The following is a 15,216-nucleotide window of genomic DNA, read 5'->3' on the forward strand; positions in this document are numbered from 1 at the left end:
ACGCAGTCCTCAAGTACACTCTTCGGGAAGACGAATGAATATGTTTTACACGAATGTTTACATAATGCCAAAAATTGCATGTTAATTTCAAACAAGCGCAATTTAAAGAAGGGCCATAATTCGTAAAATTCCCTTCCTACTATTCTATTCAGTTATAATCCATCGTCGCGGTTGGCCGATTCGGTGTTAAGGGCGTGGCGTCCTTGCTGAAAAAACCCACATACTTCATAACTACCCCACCCAATAATCTGATACAAAACAGAGGATTTCATATAAAAATGTCTTTCCCGTATGTCATATGATGTTAATGGATATAGGAGTTATGGGGAATACGGTTTTTTTTTTTTTTACAGTAGGGTTGGTGCGAGCCAGTGACAAAGAGCAAAGGGAATAGTTGCAAAATACAACATTCAGGGTCCGTATTCACAATGCAATTCGTCCACTTAGAGGACTTCCTTAGATGACGAGTTTGCTCATTTTGATACCATTGTTAAGAACGGCCCAGCTGAGGTCCAAGTTTTGCCAGCCAGTTGCGACGGCGACGTCAGCTTTCTTGGAACGCCACCGTTACGCTCTAGCCTCGTCGCCGTTGTGACTGAATGCGTTCGGCGGACCACCTATTGTTACCGAACCCACCAACGCCGACCTGTTCTGCTATGAGCGGGGGAGTGGCCGCGGGAACGTCTACGAAGGCCCCTTCCCACGCGCCGTCCAAGACGCAAGACAATGGGCACCTAGCGGCGCTGCGGGGGTCAGCTCGGGGAATAAAAGGCGCCTTTCCTGACACAAGCCCCGAGTTCTACGAAGTCCGTCTGACGTCGGCTCCGGACCGTGAACCTCGCGCAAAGAAGTGTGTGTGTGTGAGTGTGTGTGTGTAAACCGTCCCGCAGAGAGGCGACTTGTTTTACGATGACTGGACGAACGTTTCCGTCACCTTGGGATCGAGGGGGGGACCGAGAGTAAATAAACCCATATTCCTCGTTCTCGATGAGAAGCAGTGCTTTCCTCCATCAACGTCCTCAGCGAGGATAAGTTGGACGGCGGCATGGACCAGCTACCTTCTAATTCATGCCCGACTCCAATCTTGCCAACGGGTTACGAGCGATGTGATTGAGCCCCCAACCCTGACACCATGTAATGAGCCAACGAAGGTGCTTAGGCAATGACAAGCAGTCCTCACCAATGAAATGTTTGGCGAACTGAGTCCTAGTTTCTTTGGATGACGTTTCCCGTTTGTCTCAGAAAATTTCATAGTTTTGTTGGTCCATTAACTCAAATTTTATTTATTTATTTATTTATTTATTTATTCCGACATGCATTGTTTGGGATGAACGGCTAAAGGCAGATTACAGTGCCTGACGAAGGCCTCGCCACCTGTATACTGCTCAGAGGCGAGAAGAATAAAACGTATGGGCAAGGACACCAGACAATTAAAGATCAATGCAGATGGCAAATAAAAAACGCAAGGAGATAGACTTATTGCATCTGTGGAAGTCACATTCTGAGGTGAAAACTTCCATCCAATTAAATACGGTTTGAACGTGAACTATACTACAGTTAATGCGAAACAGCAATAATTCTGACAAATAATAGATAGCATTGAAATATCGTACGGTACCACATACAATATTCGAAAGTAGAGAAAGCTAAGAGGCCGTAGCAATATTACGTACCGCACAAAAAGTGTTATTCCATGAAACCGAGCGAGAGATAATGGTTAACCTTCCCTTGAGGGTCATATTCCGACCTACACTACTCCTGAATCATTTCAGAAAGGGCTTAGAGAGGGCTATCCTACTTGCTTGTACGAAAGCCATCCGATCACCCCAGTTGTGACTCACGGTTTTGCCTCATGCCGATCATTTTGGACATGGCGGCAATGACCAAGCTCTTGCGCCTGTCGTGAAGGTGAAGACTTTTCTTGCGGGGTTTGGCTTTATCCTTGTCCCCCTCGTCTGGCGGAACGCCGGCGACTCCCTTGGGCTTGCCGTCCTTGGGGGAGATTGTGAGGTCAGCGTTGGGTTTCGAACTCCCCGCCTCGCTGCCGATGTCTCGCTTGGCGACGTCGCCCTTCGATACAGGGGACACGCTCTTGGATTTGGAAGAGACGTTCATCTTGGACGTGGCGGACCGCAAGCCAGTGCCGGCGCCTGCTGTGGCTTCGCCCGTAGACTTCTGCGTTTGGAGAAACGGGGCGGCTTGAGAGCGACGCCAAAGAGGGAAAAAAAATACGCCAGCTTAGGCTAATAAAGTATTGCAGTCGACACCCGTCGATTCGATATTGTTTAATTCGACTTTTCGCCTAATTCGAACGCACTGAAAAGCCCCGACGAGAAACTATACATTACTATGGAAGAACGACTCGTCTGTAGTCGGAACGCGAAAGCATGCCGCTTAAGTTAATTCAAACCCCACCGACTTCAAATGGCGCCCCATGCGGCAAGCGGTTACTAAAAGCGTGAAAACAAGAAAACAAGAAATTTAGCAGGCGGCGCTACTGCTTCATTTTGTCATTTGGTGGCAGTGGCGCTCCTTGTGCGGCGAAACCATCCGTTCCCGTTTGTCTCGTGTGGTGTCACGCTTTCTAATCATTAGTCAGCTTCGTCCATTCAACATCACGTCGCTTGGCATTTTGTCATAACTCGACCTTTCGGATAACTCAATCAAATTTTGCGGTCCACCAAGGTTGTAATTAATAGGAGTACGTAGATTTTATTTCAAAACTCTATTTGCGTTAATTTCGCGGTAAGAGGTTGTTTATACTAGAAAAGCAAATGAAGGCCAAACGTTGATTTCTTGGCTTTCGTACGCCGAAATCACAACGCCGGCCCGTCGGCGTGTCGCCGGGGATTTCAGATAATTTTCTCGTATTCTGGCCATTTACACGAAGTTTGTCAACACTTGCTTCGCTTATTATTTCATTCCTTTAGAATATTATGTAGTCATTATTCACCAATAAAGGTTTCACGTATACACCCGAGCAGAATCAATGACGTCCCTGTTGGCTGGTGCAGGAACTTCAAGGCTGCATCGCCAGCCATCTTTTGTGTTTGCGTCTTTTATGGCTTATCAAGCGCGTCCTCTCGTATTAAGAGCGGCCTTTTCTTTATCCTGAAAACGTAGTTTACTCATATAGCTCAATTTAGTATATTTATAGTCGCTTTAGTTCAACATTATGAAAGTAATTACAAGGGGTTCTGTTGTATTTCTGTTGACCTTTTGTTGCTTACAACGCTTTCCGTTAACATGGTTAACGCAACGTAAGATGATGGTTAACGTACGATTTCTGCAAGCGAACGATTCCTTTTGTTCGATTATAGTCCTTTCCTACCGTCTACAAACGGCTCACGATACTAGCAGTAACGTGGGCTGGCCGAGCTGGTTTGTCATGATGGTGGAACGACTCGAACAGAATCGCTTTTTTGAGATAATCAGTAAGAGACATAAGTGCTAGATTAGTTAAAAAGCCAGAACGAAAGCCAAACTGATAAGGAGAAAGAATACTAAATTTATCTAAATATTTTGTTAGACGCCTTTCGATAAGTTTTTAAATAATTTTATTAAAAACTGGAAGAACGCAAATGAGTCTATAATTCTGTGTAAGCGTGCGATCACCTTTTTGGAAAACGGGAATGACTCGCCCGCGTTTGAGTTCACGTGGAAAAACACCGGTTCTAAAAATCTGGTTAATGATAGCTGAGACGACGTTAGCAATATGTTGCGCGATCATTTTAATGTGGTAAGTGTTAAGATTATCTAGAGCAGCACTAGTGGCTTTAAGGGTTGTAATTACTAAAATTACTTCATCAGGTGTTGTTGGAAAAAGGAAAAATGAATGAGGTAAGCGTTTAAAGGACATGTTAGAGCATGAAGCGGAATCAAAAGTGTTATTGAAGAAAGCATCACGGAAGGCATTTGCAATATCAAGCGGATTAATGTATACCATGTAATTGTGAATGATTCTCGAAATGACGTTCTGAGAGTTACGGTTTGAAAAGGTCTTAACTAGTTCCCACTTTTTCCTAGTGTTATTACCACATTCTTTAATTTTTTGTTGTTCGTTATAATTGCTCTTCGCACTTCTCAGCTGTGCAGAAAGTGAGTTAGAAAATTTTTTGTCACGGGCAAGTAGATTAGTATTGAAAGGTTTCTTTTTTTGTTTTCTTTATACAAATTTTCGCGAGACCGCATTGCTTTCAGAAGGCTATCTGTAAGGCATGAATTTTGTAGCGATTATACCTTTTTTCTGCATTTTATTTTATAAGAGAGGGAGTTGAAATGCGATGAAAGTGTCGTTGAAAACTGCGAAAAAGCTTTTTGAGGTTCATTACATGATACAACTTCAGACCAGTCAGTTCTAGTTGCGCTAGCAAGGAACATCTCTTTGTCAAGTGCAACTATGTAGAATGACGTGTTAGATAAGGCTGAGTGATTGCGCAGGCGTAGAACGATAGGATAGTGATAGGTAATATCGGTGGTAACAATGCCAGCCTCAGGTGGGTCTGTTAAGTTCGATAATGCGGCATCAATTTAGGTGCCATCGGTAATGTTAGGACAACGAGTAGAGAGAGAAATTAAATATTCATATCCAAAACTATGGAAGATGCTTGAATAACTAGAACAATGAGATGAATTGGTATCTGCGAGGTTAATGTTGATATCGCCCATGATTATTCCGTTACAATTAGCGCATGACATTTTTTCCGTGGTTTGATCAAGCGCCCTACAGAAGTCAGTAACTAAAGAAAAAGTTGAGAGATAAATGCAGCCAAACGCTAAGTTCTTGTAGCCTATACTGAAGACGGGGGAATCAAATTCAACAAACACAGATTCACAGTAATATACAACTCCAAGTCAGGCCGTCGTTTATATGGAATGTTAGATGAGACAAATATAGCTGAACCGCCCTGATTACTTGTCTCTCTGTGAGAATACTCAGAAGTGCATGAGTTAATGCAGAATAGGTCCTTGTCATCATTACTAAGCCAGGTTTCAGATGCACATTATTGAAAAGGTGTTAAGAATATAAATATCTAAAAAGAGAACCGTGTCCTTTGGCTAGATATTAAAGCATCAATTAAGGGTATGTGTACGTAATGTTTACCAGGGATATTAAGGCGCACTAAGAATGTACTACATATCTTCAACAAGCAACGATACGCAAGAACAAACATACAGAATGACAAAGGTGCTGGGGGTGGGGGGGGGGAGCACATATTGCACCGGTGAACGCCTATGTATTTGGTCATATAATCGAAGCTTTGTGCACACATTTCTGAAGCCTACTGTCTGTATACACGTGTGCTACGACGTCGCACATCACTATTAGTCCAACATAATTAAAAACACTACAGTTTATGTCAATTTTGCATAATACCTTTACAATCACAGCGTAATAGGCAACGGCCAGACGAGGTAGTAGTGGCTTATTAGTTACTAGTAAAAGCTACTAAGAAGCCTGTCTGGCTAGTGAAGGCAGTACTTTACTAGTCGCCGGCTAGTACAGTACTATGAAGGTAGTAAAATACATATTAATCTAGTAAACGCGTGCATTTACTAGCCATTTACTAACTTTACCTTTAAGATTGTGGCGTCTCGCAGGAGTGGTTTTACAGCGCACTAACATAGATAACATATGGATGCAGTGCGATTTTGTGGACGGTGCTTGCAGTGAAATTTCAGCTCGTCACCTATAGTACAGGAAGTGTTGAATACGCGTCGGAGAGGTACGCTATATACGGTGTTCTCTCCGGCTGCGCCCACCTTGGTAATGAATGCGTCGCTCTTTTTCTCGCCTCGACTTTTCTTCGTCATTTCAATCGACGGCCCGGACTTGCCTTCCATGCGCGGCTTCTTCACGGACATCTTTGAACGATCCTTGGCGAAACGGTCTGCATTCAGCCAACAGCGAGAGGCCCAAGTTGAGGAAGAATATGAGGCGGTATTCTCGATGGTTTTCTTTCAGAGACGCACACACGTTCAGGAATCTAGCATGAACTCGGCACCAGACACTTACAGGACAGCAATGTGGGTCGGAAATGTGGGTCAGAAATGCTGCCTGTAATCGTGTACGTGTACCGTGCTAGTCGCGCTCAATCTCAGGAGAATTGTATATATCCTCGACTGTCATTAATGAATATATGTACGTGAATGATCGCGGCGAGGGAAACCGGTTGGGGGTGGTCTGAAGAAATTATCGCTCAGAAATATTCACGACTGTATAGGTTATGGAAGATCGAAAGGTGAGCGATTTGACAGTGGTTTGATAAGAGTTCCAGCTCGGCATGTTGTTTAAAGAGGTTACACTGGAGTAGCGCGAATAACCTGAAAAGACGAAACGGACAGCCCGATTTTGAAGTGATTCGATGTCAGTGATCTGGTAGATTTGGTCGGGAACCCAAATAGCAGAGGCACGTTGATGATGATGATGATGTGTGATGTTTTATGGCGCAAGGGCCAGGTTTGGCCAAAGAGCGCCATGACAAGTGGTAATGTTCACGATGTATTGTGGATGACGTGCACAATGAACTCATCATGGTAGATGTGATACGGCTGTAAAAGGGCCTAAAAACTTCCGCTGTAAGTGGCGTAGAATATATAGGTGCCAAAAAATGACGGTGACTGGGATGTGATGTGGCCTATGGCAATGGGCTTTCGTTAAAACATGATGCAATAAAACGTAACACTGACACCAGAGTTTCAAGAGAGCCCTTGAATGCAAGGCTGTTAGTCGTGTGCTAAAAGTTGCCTGGCAAAATAATTTTCAGGGTGTCCGTTTCGGCTAAAAACTCTAAGACTGTTTGCAGATTAAAAAGCGGTTCATCGCTAAGAAAAAATGCAGGGTGAAGGGGTATATTCTCGCGATATGCAGCAGGGAAATACTTTTTCCTCTCTGTTCCTATTGCAGGGCACTGAATAAGAACATGGAGGACTGTGAGACTATTGCCACACTTAACAGAAGTTGGAGGTTCGCCCCCAGTCAAGAGATGAGAGTGGGTACCGTATGTGTGGCCTATCCTTAATCGGCAAAGAAGTACTTCCTTGTACCTTGCTGTTTTCCCATTTATCCAGTTCCCCAGTTTTAATTTTATTATGTGAAGCTTATTCATTGCTTGTGTATCCCACTCGCCTTGCCAATTATTCCTCAATTTACTGCGCAGAAAAGGCTTTAGGTCTGCGGCAGGGATGGGGATATTTGAATCTGCATCACTAAAAGTTAGTGACCTAGCGCGTTGGTCAGCAGCTTCGTTGCCTTTTATACCTTAGTGACCAGGTACCCTGCATATGACAATCACTTGATTGCACATATATAGGGAGCACAACAGACTGTACAGCTCACAAGAAAAAATGCAGGCTGAAGGGGTATATTCTCGCGATATGTAGCAGGGAAATACTTTTTCCTCTCTGTTTCTATTGCAGGGCGCTGAATAAGAACATGGAGGACTGTGAGACTATTGCCGCACTTAACACAAGTTGCCCCCGCAGAGGCACGTTCAATCTTGGCTCGAATAAATGTAATGTACGCGAGATTACTAACTGTGTGTGTGCCTACTTCAGGTCCCGTTTAAAGCGGGCCATGACACCAAAATTCGAGCATGATTTTTGCATTGCACGTAAAACCGTACACGTCCCGCAATAAGCTGGCAAAATTATGGCGTATTCGGTGAAGTAGAAATGTTTATTTGAATTTTTAATGTTGCAGTTGCACGGTATAGCAATTTAGCAACGCTGAGTGGTGACGAAATGAAGCTGTCTCCCGAGAAGCACAGAGTTTCATCGTAGGAGACTCTATGCTACTGCGTTATCTCCGGAACCGGTCTACTATCTTGGGCGAGAAGCCAACCGAGCGTGCGCACGAAATGCCAGGAAAGAACGAATAGAGAGTTTGGCTTTAATAAAAGAATCATGCGCTTTAACGTGTGTATTTGTCGCACTGAGCATACTGAGGTACCGTTTTTCTTATTACTATTTCGATGTCCAATTCTGTGTAGAACATAGCTGGAAACCGGCACATCTGTAGAAGTAGAACGAGTGGTCCTACATACAAGCCGATTCGTTATACGAGTGCTGTCCTGCGCATCAGCTATACGGTAAGACAGCAGCAGTAGCCGCGGTCAGCAAAGTCCGGAAGGGTTTGTCTTTAAAAAAAGGAAACAAGGCCAAGCACTGTCTTCTTCAAGCGTGTCCTCCTTCGTGCACTAGTTTGCAAGATCTTTATGGACTTGCGCCTACCTGCGCCATTCCGGTTTCTCTGAGGCTGGCGTAGCGTAGAACTCTCCTTCGGCAAACAGTAAACTGATTTATGCCATGCTCGTGTGCCCCGATAAGGGTACAAGATCAAGACTGCAAGTTGGGCCAGTTGGTTGGGATTCATAGTAAGGTTCGTTACAGCGCATGCACGTCATGGTTATCAACTAGCACCTATATATATGTTAGACGTATCTTCAATAAAATATCAGTTGAGAGTCAGCGCCGTGTCGTCGTTTTATACCTTCTTTTGTCCTTGTCTTGTGTTGCGCTGTAACGAACCTTACCGTGAAGGGTACAAGATCAAGGGAGAAAGTTCAGCAAACAACATCGTATATGTTGCTAAACCAATAACGTCAACACAAAATATCAGAGAAGCTACGCCACATAGGTTGTGTTGAGTGCGAAACATAACGAAAATAAAGCGTTCAAGGAAGTAATTTCAAGCAATTGCTATACCAAGGACAAATTAGCACTGTGTGGCAGGACGAGAAAAACGTAGAGTGAATGTGAGATACGAGGCATAAAAAAGGAAAAAAAAGTTTTGAAATATTTATTGGCGCACCTCCAAAAAGCAATTTTCTTGCCAAGTGTCTGCACACGCATTCTCAAGGAAAGCTTGGTCCCCACCGTGACAGTGCGAGTGCTGAACCTCTATCTAAATAACAGTAAATTATTCACTCCGAGAGTATACCGAGTTGCCTTTCCGTACTACCTTATGGCACTCCAGTTCGCACGCGCATACTGTATCTATTACAGGATGTTTCACATGCTCCAAATGAGGACGGAAAGCGTAAGCATATCCGAGGCCTGCGAGATACGGCGGATTTCGGATTTGGTGGGAATTTTTGTTTTGTTTTTTCGCAGCGGCGCTAGCTAGCATCCGCCCAAATGCAGCTTCGGTTTCAAGGCGTGACGTAACGTGTTGACGTCCCGGCGACGACCGGCATCGCATGCTCACTTCTGCTAGAGGCGCGGAGCGTTTCGCTTAGCGGAATCGGAGAAAGAGGCTTAAAGTAAAAGGATCCCGAGATAAGGAAGAAAGAAAAAAGGATGCGGGAGAAGAATTCCTGGGACAAAATATATTTGTTCGCGTTTCAGAGGGAAATTGAAACTGCCAATGTCGGAAAGCAGACGTGCTGGCAGGCGCACTCACGGCTCGCGTCCGTGGCAAGATCGGCAACCGACGACGGTCGCTTTGAGGCCTTCGCCGCACTCTCCTTCCTTATCTTCGACGTCGCCGCAGTCGGCTGCTCCTTGCTGGCGAAAGCTGCATTAGATGCACCTGTCGGAGAAGACGTTAGTAAACGATTAACGGATAGTTAAGTCAGTCGACCAGTCGACTTGTCAGAGAGTCAATTTGAGGCAACAAAGAAAGCACTTTATAGCTGGTAAAATTTTGGAAGTATAGTTTACTGCGGCCATTAGCTTTCGCAGTGAAATCGGGGAACGATCGATGAGAATGCACACACTTCAATTCGCAACAATCATCGCTTGGCAAGACGAGAAAAAGGTTAAACAGGTCATCCGAAAGCGATTTGGATGTATCGGCGAGGCTCGAAAACGAGATGCCAGCTTCTCTGTTGCACATCAGCATTAGTCAGTTTTTTTTTTCCTCTACCTTTTTTATAATTTAGATGGTCAATACTTATACCGAACAAGACCCATGCAGTTCTGTTTATATTTTAGTTCATCCTTACTTACTCAGCGAATTACTTAAATCCTAAAGCCTTGTCGCGAATACCTCTGGTAAAATAAGGCATACGACACATGTGGCGTGCTCACCTTTGGACGCCTTAGACTTCCCGGAAATCCTGCTTTCCTGGCCCTTCGCTGTGCCTTTCATGATGTCGAACAGTACCTGCATGAAAAACCAAGGTATATACAGTCGCGGAGGCATGCGTCCAGGAAGCGAGGTTTGCATTAAAACTGCTTGCGTGCGACAGTGCCACTAAACACACTCGCCTATCCGTGAAAGCAGGAAAGTGCCCCTATTTATTTATTTATTTATTTATTTATTTATTTATTTATTTATTTATTTATTTATTTATTTATTTATTCAGTACCTGCATCGCCTTGGAAGCTATTACATCAGGGGCACATACATATCTACATCAATTGTCAAACACACAAAGCGCGGTAAAGGTTTTCGTTACATCGTATACCTACAATATGTGACGGGAGAGCATTCCACACCCACGTGGTCCTATAAAAGAAAAACGTATAAAGCAAGGTGTCGCCCTTAAAAGGAAATTCATGAAGTTTCAAGGCACGGTCCCTTCTACGCGAGATATATGACGGTAATGCAATATATTTGCTCCTGTCAATGCCTGTTTTAGAATGCTAAACGCTGCGGAAATTTTGAGACTGAGGGCCTTTCTCTGTCCTTTAGATCCTGCCAATGAAGTCGGCGCTTGCTTTCGGTGATACTGAAGTTTTTGTCGTAATTCCACAGAATGAATGGAACCGCCCTATTCTGAATTTTTTCAAGTAAATCAACTAACTGACGCGTATAAGGATCCCCAGCAGATACACGCGTACTCGAGTACCGAACCAAGTGAGTGAAATACAGCCGTTCTTTCAATTTACTACGTAAGTGGCCAAAATTTCGGCGTATACTACAGGAAACCCAATTTTCGTGCCGCCTTTCTTCTTACCTCCTGTACATGCCTGTTCCACCTTAAATCCAAGGTAAACAAAACTCCTAAGTATTTGCATTCCGTAACCCTGCGTAGAGTAACGCTATTTAATGTGTACTCATGTGCCTTGTATGAATGTTTCCTTGTAAAGGTGATGTTAAAACATTTTGAAACGTTAAGCGACATTTCCCATTTCGCACACCAAGCTGAAACTTTATCTAAATCACTCTGAAGTGCACATAAGTCACAATCACTATCAATAACCCTATACACTACGCAGTCGTCTCAAACATTCTGAAAGATGACGTAATACCACTAGTGATGTCATTTATGTTCCATAAAAATAAGAGAGGCCCCAAAACAGAGCATTGGGGTACTGCAGAGGTCACTGCAGCAAGATCAGAGGATATGCCATTGAGAACCACAGGCTGTTGTCGGTGTAAGAGATATTCAGATATCCGTGCAGTTATCTTTTTGTGCTATTTGTAGGCGTGCAATTTACTAATAAGTAGGTCATGAGCCACAATGTCAAAGGCTTTACGAAAATCAAGAAAGATGCAATCAATTGCCTGCCTTTTGTCTATTGCTAGGGCCAAATCGTGAGTGAATTCTACAAGCTGCGTATTACAAGAAAAACCCAGCCAAAATCCGTGTTGGTTTGCATTTAATAGATTGTGTTTAACTAGATGCGACATAATGCAACTATATATAACGTGTTCCATTGTTTTACATGTAATGCTAGTCAAGGACACTGTCCTGCAGTTCTCAACGCAGTTTCTAGGCCCACTTTTGTATACAGGCACAACATTTGCAAATATCCAGTCGGTAGGTGCGGCACACATATCTAAACATTTTTTTGAAAAGACGGCACAAATATAGGCATAACGATTCCCAACAACTACTATGCATTGCTGCTGCTATATCGTCTGGCCCATTTGCCTTTCTGGAAGAAACATTTACTAAGAGCTTACGTACACCTTCCAAAGCAAACTCAACTTCGGGCATTTCTTCACTCCATAGCGAAAAATCCACACTTACAACCCGAAATTGGCGATTACTAAATACGGAAAAAAATAAGTACTAAATACTTCAACTTTGCGATTGTCATCATCGATTACCGTGCCTAAGTATTCAAGAGGAGGGACAGAATTGTCGTTCTGTCCATTACGCCGAATATACTTCCAAAATCCTTTGGGATCTTCTACCAACCGTTCCCCAAGACGAGCAAAATAAGATTCCTTAGCCGATCTGGCTGAATTCCGAAAATCAAAGTTCAATCCATTTAGTTCGTATAAGTTTTCCAAAGACCTGTGTTTTTTATACTTTAAGTATAGCCTCCGCACCCTGCGCAGTATTATGCGCTGTCCCTGATGAAACCCCGGTTTATCTTCATGACGTTTAGATGAAAGCATCCGCGTCGGAACGAATTTATCTCGTAGATAGAAGAGCTTTTCTTTGAAGCTTTCCCCACAACTGTTCAACGCTCAAATCATCCGCTAATGCGTCAAACATTGGGAAGTACGAATCTAACGACTGAATTATATAACATTAATCAGCCTTACAATACGAACACATTTCTAGGTGGTTTCTTCACCATGGGTATATTTTTAACACTAACGTCAGCAACAAAAATGTTATGGTCGCTCAGTCCAGGTAGTGCATGAACGTCTGATACAATACCAGACCCATTGCACAACAGCAAGTCCAAGACATGGCCAGTACCATCGTCACGCGACGCACTGAGGACATATTGCTCAAATGCATGAGTGTACATTAGATAAAAAAACGAGGAGTACAAACAACCACGAACAGAATTCCTGGGAATTGCACATGACCAGTCCATTTCCGGTAGGTTAATGTCACCTTCGACCAAGACACTGACATTATTCAAACGCTCCAGAAAGTCAGAAAGCTTGATGAACTGCTCGTACGACGCGCTTGGTCGACGATATAGCATAGGAGCCATGCAAACATCATGCTTTTTCCGTTTGCCAGCCGAGTTTTACAAAAAACTGCCTCGATATCAAGAAGTGGGCTTGCCACATGAACGCAAGGTATACTATTACTTACAAGAATAAAAACACCTCCACCATGAGAATTTCGATCGTGCCGAAAACAGTGGTAGCTTGCCGGGAAAAGAAGTAACAGGCCCGAATGTTAATCAATTAGGTATACCGTACACCACTTCGTCCAAACGGGCGCCTCCCGCAACCAGTAGCTCAACAAGATAGGGAAATCGGGGAGTTTTAGCCAGCCGTATACTTATTACCTTTTACAGCATACCGGACGTATCCGATATTCCGTAAAAAGGTTAATACCAAGGACGTAAACGTGAGCAGGCGCCTTGGTGGAGCCATCTAATGGCACAGCGTTTAACCAGAGAGGACGCAAAGCTATTACAGCAGTGCGCGACCATATTCTACTTAGTTACAGGTGTAAAATTAAGCATCGACAGCGACGTAATCGTATTCGTTCAGAAAATGCTTCGTATGTGCGACAACCGTGGTTTTCTTGCAGCAGTATCATTCGGAAGGGCCTCGACCTTCATCTGTCTTCTCTCTGTAGACTGCAACAACTGCTATCCTTTATAGTACTCGAACATAACGATATTCGATAACGAAGATTATTCGATTCGTATTCAAAATTTCGAATATTCGCACACCTTTACAGCAGAAAGGCACAAACACACGATAACTCCCGCCTTCTGTACGTCAAGCTATAGCCGTGCTGCGAGTGCCCTGACCACCCGAGAGCTATTCCTGACAAAGCTAGGCAAATAAAGGGTCCGTAGCATTGTTTCACAACAAGCACCAGTCGCGTTTGTGCCTGTGAGCGCCGAGAAAAGAGAACACATACCTTCGAAGGTCGGTGACCACGTTTTTTCCGTGGCTGAGCTGACCAAAGGGATCCACCCCTGACAGTGCCGCTTCTCCTTCTTCGTCTCACGCGATCGCACGCGCTGAAGGTCACGCGGTGGATGACAGCCACAGTGTTTGTTCGTTTGTTTCCGGAGAAGGAGGATGTTGCTTGCTGCTGGCAGCTTGGTTTGGTTTGGTTCCTGTAGTTATAGCACAATCCACTACGGGGGATCGGGCATGAATCGGGCGGCAGTGGGTCGAAAAAGAATAAATACCTAAATAAGATTTTTTTTCTTTTACTGAATATGAGATATTAAATGAATTCTAATCGTTAATAATAATTTTCATGCTATAGTTTAAAACTAGAAGTTCGTATTTTCGGTTTCTTGTTGTGGAAAATAAAACAGTAAAATTAGCATGGAAGTCTCCTTGTTTCCATTATAAAATTATATATGGCATCACATACGTTCCTATTACAGTGTCCTAGTGCCGACGCCCCCAGAGACAGAATGATAGGTAGCGTAATGGCTAATCCAAGTTGGCGGAAGGGACCTTATAGATGTCGTTTTCTATGCACGTTGAACCAACGACACTCTATAAAGAAATGATCCATAGTTTCGGGTTCATTGCATTGCTGGCAGCTTCTTTACTACTACGGCTACCATCCCTCCTCCCCCGCTTCTTTTCTTTTTTTATACTCCCCCGGCTAGTCTTCCGCTGTGGGTATAATAATGCGATTAGCATTCTTTGGGAACTTCGGTACGACGACGAAGTGCTGGTGGTAGTGGTGGTGTTGCAGTTACATTAGTTACTCCGTCACATTACCACCCGGTTCATGGCCTCTCCCCCACAGTGGTTTGTGCCATTAATTGAGGCATCATCATCATCATCATCATCATGCTGTTGCGGCAGGCGGCAGGCGCCATCTCCAAGCGCCACGGCAGGCGCCATCTCTATCTACCGATGTTCACGAGTTTCTGAGCATCAAAGAGTCCCCACCGAGTCGGTCAACGTCCGTTTTGCATTCACAACTAGGCCGTCAGAGATCAAGGCGTCACCCTCGATATACAGGGTTGAAGCACTTCAATTTTTTCCGCCCACTGTAATGTGTGCGGCGTTGGCGATATGGCCATAGTATCTTGAGGCATGTACAGGTTAGATCTTCGGTGCCGCATTAGCGGAGAAGGCCACGACGCAAATACGCATCCCTCTCATGGCACGTTCACACTGAGGAATCCGGCGTCTACAGCGAATGGAATTCTCCTGCCGCTGAAAATCGCGTCGTTCACACTGCATGCGCACCGCGCCGCCGGAACAAGATACAGCGCCATCTACCCCATAAAGTGCTAACCTCCAAGCAAGCGTGGAATATCCCGGATGTTCGCGCGGCTCGAACTTGCCCAGTTGTCTCCGCCCGCGTCGAGTTCGTGTGTTAATTTTGCGCGTCTCCATCATTGCTTGGAAAGGCAATG

At 44.2% G+C, this 15,216-nt stretch overlaps 1 protein-coding gene across 3 annotated transcripts in view; it reads right to left on the bottom strand.

Moving 5' to 3' along the window:
* Positions 1-13,984, bottom strand: part of LOC126534106 (uncharacterized) — a 50,153-nt gene extending 36,169 nt beyond the window's left edge. The window contains exons 1-5 of one of the 3 annotated variants that reach the window (XM_055072668.2): positions 13,743-13,984; positions 10,417-10,453; positions 10,033-10,108; positions 9,404-9,532; positions 1,842-2,175 (exon numbers count right to left, since the gene is read on the bottom strand). The gene's annotated coding sequence lies outside the window, so the exon portion shown is untranslated. Of the gene's footprint in view, positions 1-1,841; positions 2,176-9,403; positions 9,533-10,032; positions 11,911-13,742 lie in introns of those variants that run through there. The other 2 variants (XM_050181321.2, XM_055072669.1) reach the window with 2 other exon arrangements.
* Between the last annotated feature and the right edge of the window lie 1,232 nt (positions 13,985-15,216).

Source organism: Dermacentor andersoni, chromosome 7 (genome assembly GCF_023375885.2).
Source record: "Dermacentor andersoni chromosome 7, qqDerAnde1_hic_scaffold, whole genome shotgun sequence".
Classification (NCBI taxonomy): domain Eukaryota; kingdom Metazoa; phylum Arthropoda; class Arachnida; order Ixodida; family Ixodidae; genus Dermacentor; species Dermacentor andersoni.